Source organism: Hemibagrus wyckioides, linkage group LG08 (genome assembly GCF_019097595.1).
Source record: "Hemibagrus wyckioides isolate EC202008001 linkage group LG08, SWU_Hwy_1.0, whole genome shotgun sequence".
NCBI lineage: Eukaryota > Metazoa > Chordata > Actinopteri > Siluriformes > Bagridae > Hemibagrus > Hemibagrus wyckioides.
Window position 1 is genome coordinate 8,803,239 of NC_080717.1, and position 15,686 is coordinate 8,818,924.

A 15,686-nucleotide genomic window follows, 5' to 3' on the forward strand; every position below is an offset into this window, starting at 1 on the left:
GCAGTGGAGACGCGTTCTCTGGAGTGACGAATCGCGCTTCTCCATCTGATGGACGAGTCTGGGTTTGGGGGTTGCCAGGAGAACGGTACTTGTCTGACTGCATTGTGCCAAGTGTAAAGTTTGGTGGAGGGGGGATTATGGTGTGGGGTTGTTTTTCAGGAGCTGGGCTTGGCCCCTTAGTTCCAGTGAAAGGAACTCTGAATGCTTCAGCATACCAAGACATTTTGGACAATTCCATGCTCCCAACTTTGTGGGAACAGTTTGGAGCTGGCCCCTTCCTCTTCCAACATGACTGTGGACCAGTGCACAAAGCAAGGTCCATAAAGACATGGATGACAGAGTCTGGTGTGGAGGAACTTGACTGGCCTGCACAGAGTCCTGACCTCAACCCGATAGAACACCTTTGGGATGAATTAGAGCGGAGACTGAGAGCCAGGCCTTCTCGTCCAACATCAGTGTGTGACCTCACAAATGTGCTTCTGGAAGAATGGTCAAAAATTCCCATAAACACACTCCTATACCTTGTGGACAGCCTTCCCAGAAGAGTTGAAGCTGTTATAGCTGCAAAGGGTGGACCGACGTCATATTGAACCCTATGGATTAGGAATGGGATGTCACTTAAATTCATATGCGAGTCAAGGCAGGTGAGCGAATACTTTTGGCAATATAGTGTATGTATACACACGCCTTTGGCGCGTGCGCACGCGCTTCGCTCATGTGCGCATGCGCCTCGCGTGTACTTGTATAGCGCTCACACATGCACGTGCACCGCTCATACCCCACACATAAAGAGAGCAGTGGTGCCCCCTGGGGGAAATGGCAACAATTTGTGAATTGTACCGGTGCAGTAATGTTGTGGTGCTGCAGTAATATTAAGTAGTGATTGAGGTTATTGAGTAAAGAATATATTGAATATTGAGTATTGATTCCTGCTTGTTGATTGATTGCTTATTAAATACTGTATGATTTTTTTTGGTTTATTAGCTTTTGATTTATTGATTTAATTATTGCCTCTTAATTCTTGATTCATTGCATTGGTTTCATTGCTGTGGAGGCATTGCATTGGTTACTGATATTTCTATGTGATTGATGCATGAGCTGCTGGGGTGATGAATGAACATTGAATTATTGATTTAATTATTGAATTATGATTAACTGTTGATTACTGGAATATTAATTAATTACTAATTTATTGATTTTTTGCTCATTATTATGTTTTCTATTGCAGTGAATTTTAATTGAATTGACCTTTTGACCTCGTGTATTTTACTGCACTTATATCACTAAGGTCAAATGTTCTAGGAAAGCTTTCTTCCCTTTCCTTTCTGTTTAGCCTGTTGCTAATGCTCACTTCAGACCATGGCGATAAATTGATTGATAATTGATTACAATAACAACTAGTGTTAAAGCGCTATAATATTGTCCTCGCAATATTATTAGCATTATTGTTGGATTACATTATATTGTGATATTCTACTATACTGATAAAGTGCTAAGTATAATTGCAGTTAAGAAGTACACAGTGAAACCAGTAAGGCGGATAAACACACCCATCCAACGTGGTCCATCATAAACAGAAATCCAGGTCCAAGATTTAGTGATAAGAAGACCTAAACTCACTAAAACACATAATGGAGACAGGAACGAGTGTTATCACCCCTGCTGAAGTTGTAATGACAAAACACATGGGAAATAGTGATGGGACAAATAACAGGAGTAATGATAGAAACAGTGCCGGATGGAAATGAAGAAACCAGCCACCCAAGAGCTGACAGTCAGGTGGTAAGACCAAAACAACGAAGCCAAGGTAGTGAAGAAAGGAAGGAAGGAAGAGATGAACATGGAAAAGCAAAGCAGAGAAAGGAATCAGAGGAAGGAAAAGGAGCAGCAGCCTACCCAGAAGCATGAGAGGAAAGAGAACACAGCATCCGAAAAGAGGGAAATAAAAGATGGATGCAAATAGCAGGAGAAGTGCAAATGACATTGCTCTTTGAAGAGGAAGGTGAGGATGGAAAAAGGTGTAAGCGTAAGCATTGGAAAGAACCAAGGTCCCTTAAGGTCTCTCCATGTCCATGTCCATATCCATGTTTGTCTATGTTGTATCTGTCTTGGTTTAAGTGCTGTGTTCAGGACTATGGCGAATGGCAGTGGTCAACTGTGGTGTCCACACCAACGGCATTACAATGCATCATGTGCCGTGCTGGAGACATGTACCAACGGGTTTGTCTACACGCTCTGTTGATAGATGATAGATAGATATTTTATTCATCCCAATGGGAAATTTGCAAAGTTGCTTCCAGTGCGCAGCCTACTTAAAGCTGTTGGTAGATCTGGAAGAACGAGATGGGATTGAACACCTGTGGCTTGCTCCAGACCAACCACGTGGCATTCCTATCCACCGTCCTGTGAGCATCCTCTGTTGCTACTTGAGGACACCCGTCCAGTGTCGCACCTTTTGACCCATGTGACCATGATGTTTACCAACAGAACGTGAATTGACCAGAAGTGGGACACGGATTATCAACTCAGTAACAGGCTCACCTTTCGTGTCCACTATGTCTTCGTGTCCACTAGTGCGACTATGTCACACCATTTCAATGGCCCAAGCTTATGGCCACAAAGGATGTCATGTGTATCTAATCTCCCACCACATTCAACAGCAAACCATTGTCCAGTATGTGACTGTCTATTTTTGTGAGTACTCTATATGGACCTTAAACACATCTGTGGAAAGAAACTGATTCAGAAATACTCGCTGTAACATGGAGCTTAAGCTCTTTGCGTATGGATGGAAATATATGGGCCATGTTGCATGCAAAAAAGGCTGTATGTCCCGCTGCACATCCCAGCTACATCCAACAGACCTGAACTAACGACAATACCCCACCCACAAAAAAATACAAAATTACGGCCACATTATTTTAATGGTCATTTAAACTGTCAAACAAAGTTCTCGATGCTTGAAACCACAGGTAATAAAGCCAACTGTGCTTGAAAGATACTGTATCCTTGCACCAGGGAGGAAATTCCTTTTGTTTAAACCTTTCAAATCTTCACATTTATAATTTTAAATGTCTGCTTATTTTAAACAAAGTTCATATGACATATCACATTATGAGTTGATATTTTGTGAAGAAATTTAAAATCAATCATTTAACGCAGCAAGACTACTTTGTCAAGCGGAAGGTGTCGTCAGCCAGAGATGCATTCATATGGAGCCTGTAGATCCCATGTAAGACACTGATACAGGATTCTAGCTGTTCTACAGTCCTGCCGCCTTTGCTGTATTTTCCATTTCATGATGCACCAAATGTACTGAGATGATGAAAGGTCTGGACTACAGACAGGTCAGGCAGGTCTACTACGAAAGGATGCTGTTGTAATAGATGCAATATGCAATTTAGCATTGTCTTGCTGAAATATGTAAGGCCTTTCCTGAAAAAGACATTGTCTAGCTGGAAGCAATATGTTGCTTTAAAACCTTTACATACACTATATTTCCAAAAGTTTTGGGAAGTCTGCCTTTACATGCACATGAATGTAATATGGAGTTGGCCCGCCCTTTGCAGCTATAACAGCTTCAACTCTTCTGAAAAGTTTTTTTTGACCAGTCCTCTAGAAGCGCATTTCAGGTCAAGCACTGATGTTAGACCAGAAGGTCTGGCTCACAGTCTCCGCTCTAATTCATCCCAAAGGTGTTCTATCGGGTCGAGGTCAGGACTCTGGGCAGTTCCTCCACACCAAACTCGCTCATCCATGTCTTTATGTACCTTGCTTTGTGCACTGGTGTGCAGTCATGTAGGAACAGGAAGGGGTCATCCCCAAACTGTTCCCACAAAGTTGAGGGCATGAAATTGTCCAAAATGTCTTGGTATGCTGAAGCATTAAGAGTTCCTTTCACTGGAACTAAGGGGCCAAGTCCAACCCCTGAAAAACAACACCTGAATTCAATGATTTCCCAAAACATCTGGTAATATAGTGTACCATTCAGCATTGGTGGTGCCATTCCATTCATGCCTGTTTCTCCTTTTGTGCACAGAGATTTTTCCAGAACTTCTGAATCTTTTGATGATTTCTATAATAAGTGTTCATAATTTTACATTGATGAGCATTATTCTGACATTGTTCCACAATTTATAGACACCACTTTTTTGCAGATTGGTGAAACCCTGCCCATCTTTACTTCTGAGACTCTCTAAGATACACTTTCTATACCCAATCATGTTACTTACCTGTTGTCAGTTAATTATTTGTTGTAATATATTTAACCTAATTATTTGCAAAATGCTCCAGCTCCAGCTGTTTCTATAGTAACACTTACTTTTCCTGCAGCTCTATCCCAACTTTTTTGAGATTTGTTACAGCCATCTAATTACAAATTACCTCATTTTATCCCTTGCTACATTTCTTCAGTTTAGACATTTGTTGTTTTCTATGTTCTATAGTGAATAAAATGACATTTTGTGGGGTCCAGCCATCCATCAAAGATTTGACTCTACTTTGTATACTGAAATACTGATGGATGTTTTTAGCACATGATTTGTGTTCCGTCACTTCAAATGATTCAAGCAGCTCTATTTTTATTATTATTTTTTTTTACTCTGCATACAAATTGTTTTTATATTTGTGTGCAGGAACACAGCTGAAGTGACGCCACTCAACACATCCTCAAGCTCCTGGTCGTCCATGGTGCAGATGGAGAGGATCCTGTGGATGTATCCTTCCTTCTTAAAGGCAAGGAGATGTTTCCAGGAAGCAGCAGTACTGCTAAAGCTTGCATGCTGCTTATGCGGCTGATTTATGCCCTCAACCGAGCATACCCCTCAACCCTGCGCTACACTCTTGAGGTGTTTCAGAAATTTTTCCTAAAAGTTGCTGTCTTATCTCAGTCTCGGCGACTGGAACAGCCCAACTCACGTCTCTTCGTACAAATGACTCCCAAGTGATCTTTCTCTCATTGTTTTTTGTAAGGATATGCTGTGATGGACTGGCGACTTGTCCAGGGTGTACCCCTGCCTTTCACCCAATGTGCGCTGGGATAGGCTCCAGCAGACCCCTGTGACCCTGATTAGTAATAAAGTGGGTATAGACAATGGATGGATGTAAGGATATGTACGTTTTTTTTGTTCCTTTGTTTGATATCACTTTTACATTTATGTCTGAACAACTCCTACTGCAATATTAAATGACAAAATGCCCTTTTATAAAGCTATTCCACATCAAACTGTGTTTGTGTGTCAAATTGTACATGGTTAATGGTTAATTGTTCCAAATGTTTGGAGGTTTTATTGAACACACCTTTAATACTGTACCAGATGCTAGAAGCTAGAGAATCATTACTGCTTCATATTAACAAAATAAACAGTTTAATTGGTGTGTGTGTGTGTGTGTGTCATTTGTAATAAAAGTATATTAAGTTCAGAGAGAAAACTCATCCTAGGCCAAAAATGAAAAGTAGAACATGAAATAAAATTGTGCAAATGTGACTATTGTTATTCACCAGCTCTTCTGTGAGCTACTTGAAACTATTTAAATGAAAGGGGGGAAAAATATGAAGTTACATTATCTTTCTTTTTCGGGAAGCTGATCTCACTCTTGTTGTTTGAAATATATTTCTATTAAATCTTGTTGATTCAGGTCAGGTCTGATGTAGACTGGTGATCTAGACCAGATTAGGTGTGTGCATTAATACTGTATAAGTTTTGCACAGGACCCTGGGATATTTAAGAACTGACCCCCAACCGCCCCCCCCCCACCAACCGCCCCCCCGCCCCGCCCCCTCCTTTTTTTTTTTTATAAATCTTGTCGTCCAGGTGACAGAATTTGATGCAGAATATCGTGTGTGACGTAACAGCCTTGATCAGAACTATAGAGCGTCATAAGCCTGCAAACGTTGCTGTTGTCATAACGACCAGTACTTTATATCAGGACTGCTGAAAGAAAGTTGTCTCAGTGTCTACTTAACGTGAGTGAGCTACTTTGCAGTGACTACATCGCGACTAAAATCTTGCTATAAAAAGTAGGAGAAGTAGGAGAGGTGGAAGCTACGTCTGCTGAGGTATGAAGAGTGTTAGTGTGTTAAGTAGGGAAGAGAAATTGTGATCGAATAGAGGAAATATATTGTGTGAAACATGGAAAAATATGCTGGGACTGTCTACACTGATTTGCTCTGTTTCTTGAGCCTAAAGTATAAAACCTTCAGGAAAGTGAGTTAAAAAAATAATATTACATTAGTCCTACACTTTTTTCTTATGCTAAATGGTTTAATCTTGAGTAAAATCCGCTAAGCTACTCGTTTCCCCGTGTTCAGCCTCATGGATTTATTATGGACACAGGTGAACATCCTGTGCAGAGGAGAGAGGAAAGAAAGCTGAGAAAGTCTCAGCTTTAAAGTAATATAAGATCTATAAGATATATGATAGTAATATAAGATAATATAGATCTACACAAAGCAGAAAGAGGCAAGCAGCTGTTTATCAAACTTGCTACAACCCAAAGTAGAATAGTTTGTATTCGACCTGTAATGAGCTGTAGACGTTTTCAGGCATAACATTATGACCACCTGCCTAACATTGGTAGTGTTGGTCCCCCTTTTGGCATGAACTCCACTAGATCCCTGAAGGTGTGCTGCTGGATCTGGCACAAAAGATGTTAGCAGCAGATCCTTTAAGTCCTCTAAGTTGTGAGGTGAGGCCTCCATGGATCGGACTTGTTTGTCCAGCACATCCCACAAAAGCTTGATTGGACTGAGATCTGGGGAATTTGGAGGCCAAGTCAACACCTCAAACTCAAACTGTTCCTGAACCATTTTTGCTTTGTGGCATTGTGTCACGTTATCCTGCTGAAAGAGGCCACAGGCGTCAGGAAATAACGTTTCCATGAAAGGGTGTACATGGTCTGTGATGATGCTTAGGTGGGTGGTACGGGTCAAAGTAACATCCACGTGGATCTCAGGACACAAGTTTTCCCAGCAGAACATTGCCCAAATCATGACATTGTCTCCGCCAGCTTGCCTTCTTCCCATAGTGCATCTTGGTGCCATGTGTTCAACAGGTAAGTGATGCACACGCACCCGGCCATCCACGTGATGTAAAAGAAAATGTGATTCATCAGACCAGGCCATCTTCTTTCATTGCTCCCTGGTCCAGTTCTGATGCTCATATGCCCATTGTTGGCACTTTTGGCTGTATACAGGAGTCAGCATGGGCACCCTGACTGGTCTGTGGCTATGCAGCCCCGTACACAACAAACTGTGATGCACTGTGTATTCTGACACCTTTCTATCAGAACCAGCATTAACTTCTTCAGCAAATTGAGCAACAGTAGCTCGTCTGTTGGATCGGATCACACGGGCCAGCCTTCGCTCCCCACGTGCATCAGTGAGCCTTGGCCGCCCATGACCCTGTCACCGGTTCACTACTGCTCCTTCCTTGGACTACTTTTGATAGATACTGACCACTGCAGACCGGGAATACCTCACAAGAGCTACAGTTTTGGAGATGCTCTGATCCAGTCGTCTAGCCATAACAATTTGTCCCTTGTCAAACTCGCTCAAATCCTTACGCTTGCCCATTTTTCCTGCTTCTAACACATCAACTTTGAGGACAGAATGTTCACGTGCTGCCTAATATGTCCCACCCATGAACAGGTGCCATGATGAGGAGATAATCACTTCACCTGTCAGTGGTCATAATGTTATGCCTGATCAGTGTACATCCCCTAACTGCTATTCAGTGAAATTGTTTTGTATTGAAATTACATATCAGAAAGTCTTTTTATGCCCTCACTCACATCTGACTATAAAAAATTGATGAATCAGCACATCTTTTTTTTTTTCAATTACTTTAAGCAAATATCGTCTGCGAGTCTGATGAATTTGTCCAGAGGTGGACAAAATAATTAAAACACAAGTTGAATTATATAAAAAACAAAAAGCAAATAAATAAATAACCAAATGTATTTATGGTGTTCCACAGTTAATAACAAAATTAACAAAAATGACAGTGGACAAGAAAATGCAGAGCAACCCTGCTGTTCAAATTCCTCATCATGAGAGAGAAAGCAACCTCTTACAAGGTGATGACAACTACCTGTCTGATGGGGAGAACATCTTTTTTCCGGGTCCTCTGATGAGGTGAGTGCTTATTTCTCCTCTGAGATAACACACACACACACACACACACACACACACAAACTGAACATTCAGCAGGAATGTTTGGAAACATATCATCAGCTGGTCAAGGTGTATGTTCAATAATCTGTATCCATCCATTACAGCAGTAAGATCCAGATGGAGGACGTGATGCGTTTTATCCAGAGGAAATCCCAGGAGTGCCTACAAAAGGTGGAGGAACCTGACCAGAAGGAGACCTATTTCTTCTGGAAGGTGATGGAGCTGCGTTGCAGCAAAAATGGAGTAAGCGTTTTAGTTGACTTTCACAGCAAAATTACTCACAATAAAAGCAGCAAGAGATTTAATAAGCTAAATTTGTCAGCATGAATAAATATACTGTGTCTAGAGTAGTGATGGAAGTTAAGCATGTTTCTTTTACAGAAAGCAGAGCTGGCAGATGCTGCAACTGTCCTTTTCAAGAACTACAGGCTTCTGAAGAAAAGGGTATAAACTTGTCATTTTATGTTGTAATATGTTATATTAGCTATACCTTTGTTTATTAATGCATCAGCATCACCATCTGTCTACTTTTTGTGTTGTTTTTGCTTTATTTGTTGCTGTCTAATGTGCCAATTCCATCTACAGAGAGCGGTTAAGAACCAAGATAGCTGGTGTCTTTCGCTGGCGAAACTTTTGTGCTCTGCCGACCCAGAAGACGAGATATTGGATGCTCTGATTCGAATGGGACAGGACCTTGGTATGAATAACATAAACAATATTCTAGGAACTTCACATGTTGTGATCGGATCATGAACTCTGGACTGTTGCACTGACCCAAATCCTTACATGCATGTTTGGTCTTTCATCTGCAGACTCCAGAGGACTGACCTATGCTGCACAGCTGTGCTACGTAGCTGCAACGGAGGAGTTGCAGATTTTACAGAGCCCCAGCTTTGAGCTCATTGGCTGTAACAGGTATTGTGTGTGTGTTCGTGTGTGAGAGCGCTTGGGTATGATTATTCTTCTGACTTGCTACTAAGACACTTTTCTCTTTGTACAGTCTGCCAATCAGGCAATCAGCCATAAGGGAAGCAATTGAACGAACGGAGGTGTATGAATACATATGCTCGCTGACCACAGGGCTTCCCCAGCCAAATTTCCAAGTTAGAATTTCTCTTTTTATTCCTTTTTAATATTCTTTTTACCAAACTTAAGGATGAACTTTTTTGCTAAGATGGAATGACTCCGTCTGTCTTAGATCTTCAAGTGCTATCACGCCAGCAGGCTAGCCGAGCTCGGCCTTTTCGACCAAGCCCTCGAGTACTGCGAGGCCATCGCTACAGCAATTGCTACTTTACCACGGCAAATCACCAAGACCACGATGAAAATGACCATTGCGGTAAATATGATTATTGATACTTGTAAAATGATTCCAAGGTTTTATATACAAAATATTTAGTCGGTTTATTTTCCGTCTGTCTCGTAGCTGTCTGAGAAGCTACACCAAGGGAAGGAAGAAGAACCGGAGTGGCTGGTAAACCTTCGTCAGCTGTACGCGGATGGAGTGTATAAGCTGAAGAACTCCGAACGTGGCCTCATGACTAGTGAGATGTTCAGTCTCCAGCGTCCACGTCAGGAAGGCCACATTACACCATGGGGTATGTTCATCCACCATTTGGACATAAAACTGTACCTAAAGAATCACACAGCAAAGAATTTACAGTAATGATTTAAAGTCCGGTAAAGATTTTTAGCACACGTCTGTCAGATCTTTAACACATTACACTGGGCCAAAACAGTCTAATCAGCTTCATATATTTTGCCTGAAAAGGTTTATTAAAAGGTTTGAATTTAATATGGTCATATTTATATAAAGTGTACGTTAGTCTTTGGGTAAGAGACAGAAGGGATCAGAGCTTAGGTAGTTGAAAAGATGATTTCAGATTGATTTTTCAAGACGACACACTTCTTATTTGTTACTGAATGATTGTATATTTGTTTAACAGAGGTGTTTGAGTCCCTGTACACTCCGGGAGAGCTGCTGGGTGAAGGAGGCTTCGGGAGCGTCTGTGCAGGAGTCCGTAATGCTGACGGAAAACAGGTAAGCGGACTGCACATCTACAGTTCATTTGCACTAATCGACACAATTCATCACAACTTATATGTCTTAGTGAGGTTTTCTATAAGAATGTAATTATGTGTTGTATATGCGAACAGGTTGCCATTAAATACGTGGGGAAGGAAATGAATGAAGCTTTCATCACCATTGTAAGTAAACTTCCTTTACTTCTGAAGTTATGTGTGGAATTATGTGTCAATTACTAATCCAAGCCTTTTATACTGTAACATTTCTGTTTACCATAATTTAGACCTAATCACTCCGCACCCATGCTAAGTGTGTCTGTTTATATTTCAAGCCTGGAGAGACAAACAGCCTTCCTCTGGAAGTTGCTTTAATGCAAATGGTGTCCAAGCCATATTGCCATGAAAATGTCTTGGAGCTGATCGAGTGGTTCGAGATGTCGGACTGCTTCATCTTGATCCTGGAGAGACCAATCCCCTGCACAGACCTCCGAAAATTCCTAAAAGGTCACAAAGGGCGACTGTCTGAATCACTGGCAAAACACATCATGCGTCAGGTGGTTCAGGCCGCTCGCCACTGCTCTGAATGTGGTGTCCTGCACCGTGACATCAAGCCGGAGAATATTCTCATCAACACCGACACACACCAGCTGAAGCTGATAGACTTTGGCTGTGGTGATTTGCTGCAGGACACCCCCTACAGATATTATGCAGGTAAGCACATCATAGGTCTTGGAAAGAATAAAAACATGCAGTGGAGAACCATTTTTGTGACGTTGCTCCTTCTGTCTTTTTCACTCAGGAACTAGAGCTTACTTCCCACCTGAGTGGATATGTGAGGGCGAGTATATGGGTGATCATGCTACCGTCTGGAGTCTGGGAGTTCTACTGTTTGACATGGTATGTGGAGAACTGCCCTTCTGGTGTGAGAAGGACATCGTTGCCCGGGACTTGCACTTTGCTAACGACCTGTCCGAAGGTGAGAAAGTCCAAACACATCAAGTTTAGATATGTATAGTAATGTTGGAAAACTTGCCTTTCACAATAAATGAATCATATTAATTGATTTTCCAAAATCTAGAATGTCTGACTAAATGTCTCTCTCATCACTACACACAGGTTGCCGTGACCTGATCCAGTGGTGTCTGGAGCTATATCCTCACTGGCGCCCAACGTACGAGCAAATCCTCAGCCACCAGTGGTTTGAGGAACCTAAGAAGAATGTCAAGGTGAGTCAGTGAGAAGAGATTAGACCGTAATATATCGAGCAGAAACATGCTATTACAGATTACATGGCTTGTACTGCTCAGTAACAGAGATTGGTGTGCTTACCTGATTATATGAGATTACACAAATCTAATCACATAGAGGCTCAAAATAAAAGAGATTATCCTTGATAAAATAGTTTTCAATGAGATCATCTAGAAGTAAAGCTAACAACCCATTAACACACAAAGTAATCTGTGGCTATAGAAATGTTCAGCTCAAAAATAACACTAAGAAATATGTAGAACACGTTCATTTCACTCTTCTATTCTAGGAAAGTGAAGGCTGTTTCTGTTTAATTCATTTCTGAAGATGTGTTTGCATTACATGCAGTCAAATATTAGGCATATCCAGTATGATTTATGACGTGTGAATTAAGTATGTACAATACTTTTTTCTGGTACAGAACCTGTGTCCTCTTCCTGAGAACATCATCACGCCATGGGGTATGTTAGAATCCACCATTTCCAAAAACGTTGCTGTAATGTGTTGCTAGTGAATGTATAACTTTTCTGCAGATTTTCTTATTTCAGCTTGATTTGAATGATGGTCTGTTTGTTTAACAGAGGTGTTTGAGTCGTTGTACACCCCGGGAGAGATGCTGGGTGAAGGAGGCTTTGGGACAGTCCATGCGGGAATCCGTAATGCTGATGGCAAGCAGGTCATTAGACTGTGCATGACATCTACAGTCCATTTGCACTTAGTAACCATTGTTAAGCGTTTGAAAAATGATCGATGTCCCTGAGGGACAATCCCAGGGTTAAACAATAACACTTGCCTGATTGTCTGGGGCAAAAATAAAACACACTATGTCAGAACAGCCGAGTTAAAAAAATCATAGATTTTGCAGGGAACTGTTTAGTAACTGAACTATGTAACTGATACCACTGTGACGTATTTAAATGTTTAATCTTCAGCAAATGCTGAAAATTGGTCTGATTCAGTTGTGTGTTCAGTCAACGTAAAGAAACCGCATTATTTAGTGTCAATCATCTGCAAAGTGAGAATTGCAGCAAACTGTTGGCAAAATGGGAGTATGAGGCTAAGCCAGTCTGAAGCCTATTGGAATAGATTCATTTTATTTCTGATCACAACTCTGTAGAAATTATGAATTGTATATGTTCTGTTCATGTTTTACAATAAGAATGTGCATGTTTCTTTATGTCTGAACAGGTTGCACTGAAATATGTGGAGAAAAAACCAGAAGATAAATTCATCACCATTGTAAGTAAACTTCTACTTCTGAGATTCTTCTGCAGAGACGACATAGAGTCCAAATAACACCCACCTGATAGACCAAATGATGTGTCCGTTTACTCAGTCCTACTAAAATAATCCTAAACTACTTACCTTCAACTTACAGTTCACATTCAGATTGTATTCCCTATCATCCATAATAGATATCTGAATCATTACCAGTTCATACCTTCGTATTGTATCATCTCTGATTCAGTAGTTTAGAAGAATTCGCTCCAGTCCAGGACTAACTGTATCTGTTCGTATTTCAGCCTGGAGAAACAAGCAGCCTTCCCCTGGAAGTTGCACTAATGAAAAAGGTCTCCAAGCCGCTTCCTTGTGACAATGTGCTGGAGTTGATTGAATGGTTCGAGATGTCCGATTGCTACATCTTGGTCCTGGAGCGACCCAGCCCATGCATGGACCTCCAGCAGTTCCTTAAACATCACGACGGCAGATTGTCAGAAGCACTGGCTCAGAAAATCATGAGCCAGGTGGTTAAAGCCGCTCGCCACTGTTGTCAAGCCGGTGTTTTCCATGGTGACATCAAGGCGAAGAACCTTCTCATCAACCCTGACACGCTGGATGTGAAGTTAATCGACTTTGGCTGTGGAGCTCTGCTCTCTGACACGCCCTACACAGAATATGAAGGTAAGTGCATAATAGGTAGGAGACAGAATCAAAGAGAACGAAGTGAAGTTTCAACAGTGCTGACGGTGCTCCTTCTCTCTTTTTTGCTCAGGAACTTGGAGTATCTCTCCACCTGAGTGGGTGTGCGATGGAGAGTATTTCGGATATCCTGCCACCATTTGGAGTCTGGGAGTTCTCCTTTTTTACCTGGTCTGCGGACACATGCCCTTCCATAATGAGGATGACATCTTTTACAGGAAGATGTACTTTGCTCCCGGCGTGTCTGAAGGTGAGGAAATGTAGAAGCATCACCATTTAGAACTGCTGAAGTTTGTGAAACTGGCATTATAAGATGAATTGATTTTTGAATAATATTAATATCTATCTAAATGTCAAAGCGCTAGCTATAATATCTCATCACTGCACACAGGTTGCCACAATCTGATAAATTGGTGCCTGGACTTGGAACCTGAATGTCGGCCCACATTTGAAGACATCTTAAGCCATGAATGGTTTAAATCTGGTGAAGGATCTGAGTGAAGGCGGAGCTGTTGAAGACCCTCGAAAGAAAGAAACAACCAAACATGAATGTATATATAAATGTATATACTGTATACACAAATAAATGTATATATAAATAAATTCCATTGTAGCACCAATTATTTTCTTATTTAGCCATGGATCATTGTCCTGTTGCATATTCCACTTTCACTCCAGCCTAAGCTGGGTTAGCGTTAGGGTTAGGGTTATCTGCCTCTTCAATTTGTCATAAATTTTCTTCTTGTGGTCACATCCAGGAAGGTTGGACACAGTCCAGTGGACCTTAAGCTTCTGAGTAATGTGCAACTGTAGTCAGAGGAATATCAAGCTGTTTGGAGATGGCCTTTAACATGCTTGTCTATAATTTTCCTTCTAATCTCCTGAGACAACTCTCTCCTTAGCTTTCTGTGCTCCGTGTTCAGTGTGGTGCGCACCATGATACCAAACAGCACAGTGACTACTTTTCACCCTTTAAACAGGCAGACTGACTGACTACAAGTGTGAAGACACCTGTGATGCTAATTATAGGACACACTTTAGTTGAACGTGTCAATCTTTTCGAGTTCAAAAGCATTGTCTGATTTTCATTTGTCAATTTTCAGTACAATTTTATTCATCATTACTTTTCACTGTCCATTGTGGGTTTTTCTTTCTTTAACGGAAGGGTAGCAACAATTTTGTCCATGTGTGCACATGAGCTTCGGATGAAAGACAAAACAGTCAGTAATCACACCGAGGTCTTTTTCTGCTGAACATAAGAAAGCTTACTTGCACAAGGCAACGTGATCAGGCTTCAATTCAGTTTCCTTATAAACATCGCATGTGAAACCTCACACATACATAATGCTAATGTGCTTATTAGGAACAGGATTACTTCAGATATTCTTCAAGGATCTGTTCTTCAGTTACGGTGACCAATACCACCAGAATGAGTCTGGAGAAGAACAGCTCCTGCTCCCACCTGACCGGCGTCAACCTGAATCTCAAACACAAGACCACTTTGGGGAGCTGCTAACACAGAAGCAGCAGTCAACAACAACTTCACTTTCTCAAACGCCTTTTGACAACGTGGGGTCCACTCAAACTTAGCAGAGTTCTTTAAAATATTAGTCAGTGAACAGATGACCGATGAAAAATTGGGACAAAAACTGTGATAGTAACTGGCCATCCCAATAAACCTCATGAGCTCTTTTTGATCACAAGGGGCAGGGAAATTATCGATCGCGCTTATTTTAGCATGCAAAGGGCGCACCACACCTTGGCCCACCTCGTTTCCCGAGTAAGAACCCGTTGCCTGTGCAAAATCACATTTAGCCAAGTTCACCGTCAAATTAGCCTCCACTAAACGCCGAAATAAATCTCGTACCTGTGTGAAGTGCTGATCCCAGCTATCGCTATAAACTATAACGTCGTCCAAATAGACCGCGCAGCCTTCCAAACCAGAGACTACACGATTCATTAATCTCTGAAATGTAGCTGGAGCGTTGCGTAAACCAAAGCTCATGACAGAATAGGAGTACAACCCTGAAGAAGTTATAAAAGCAGTAATTTCCTGTGCCCGAGGTTTCGAAGGCACCTGCCAATATCCTTTAAGTAAATCAAATTTACTAACATACCTTGCCGAGCCCACTTGGTCAACGCAGTCCTCCAATCTCGGGAGGGAAAAGCGTGAGGTTTGGTGATTTCCAACTTTAGACGTTTTTCAAAATGGACACGATAAAAGCGCTGATGTAGAGGTGAAGCATCACCCACATCCACGTAGTGCTCTATTAAATGAGTTTTTGATGGAACATCCCCAAACAATGACAAAAACTCACGT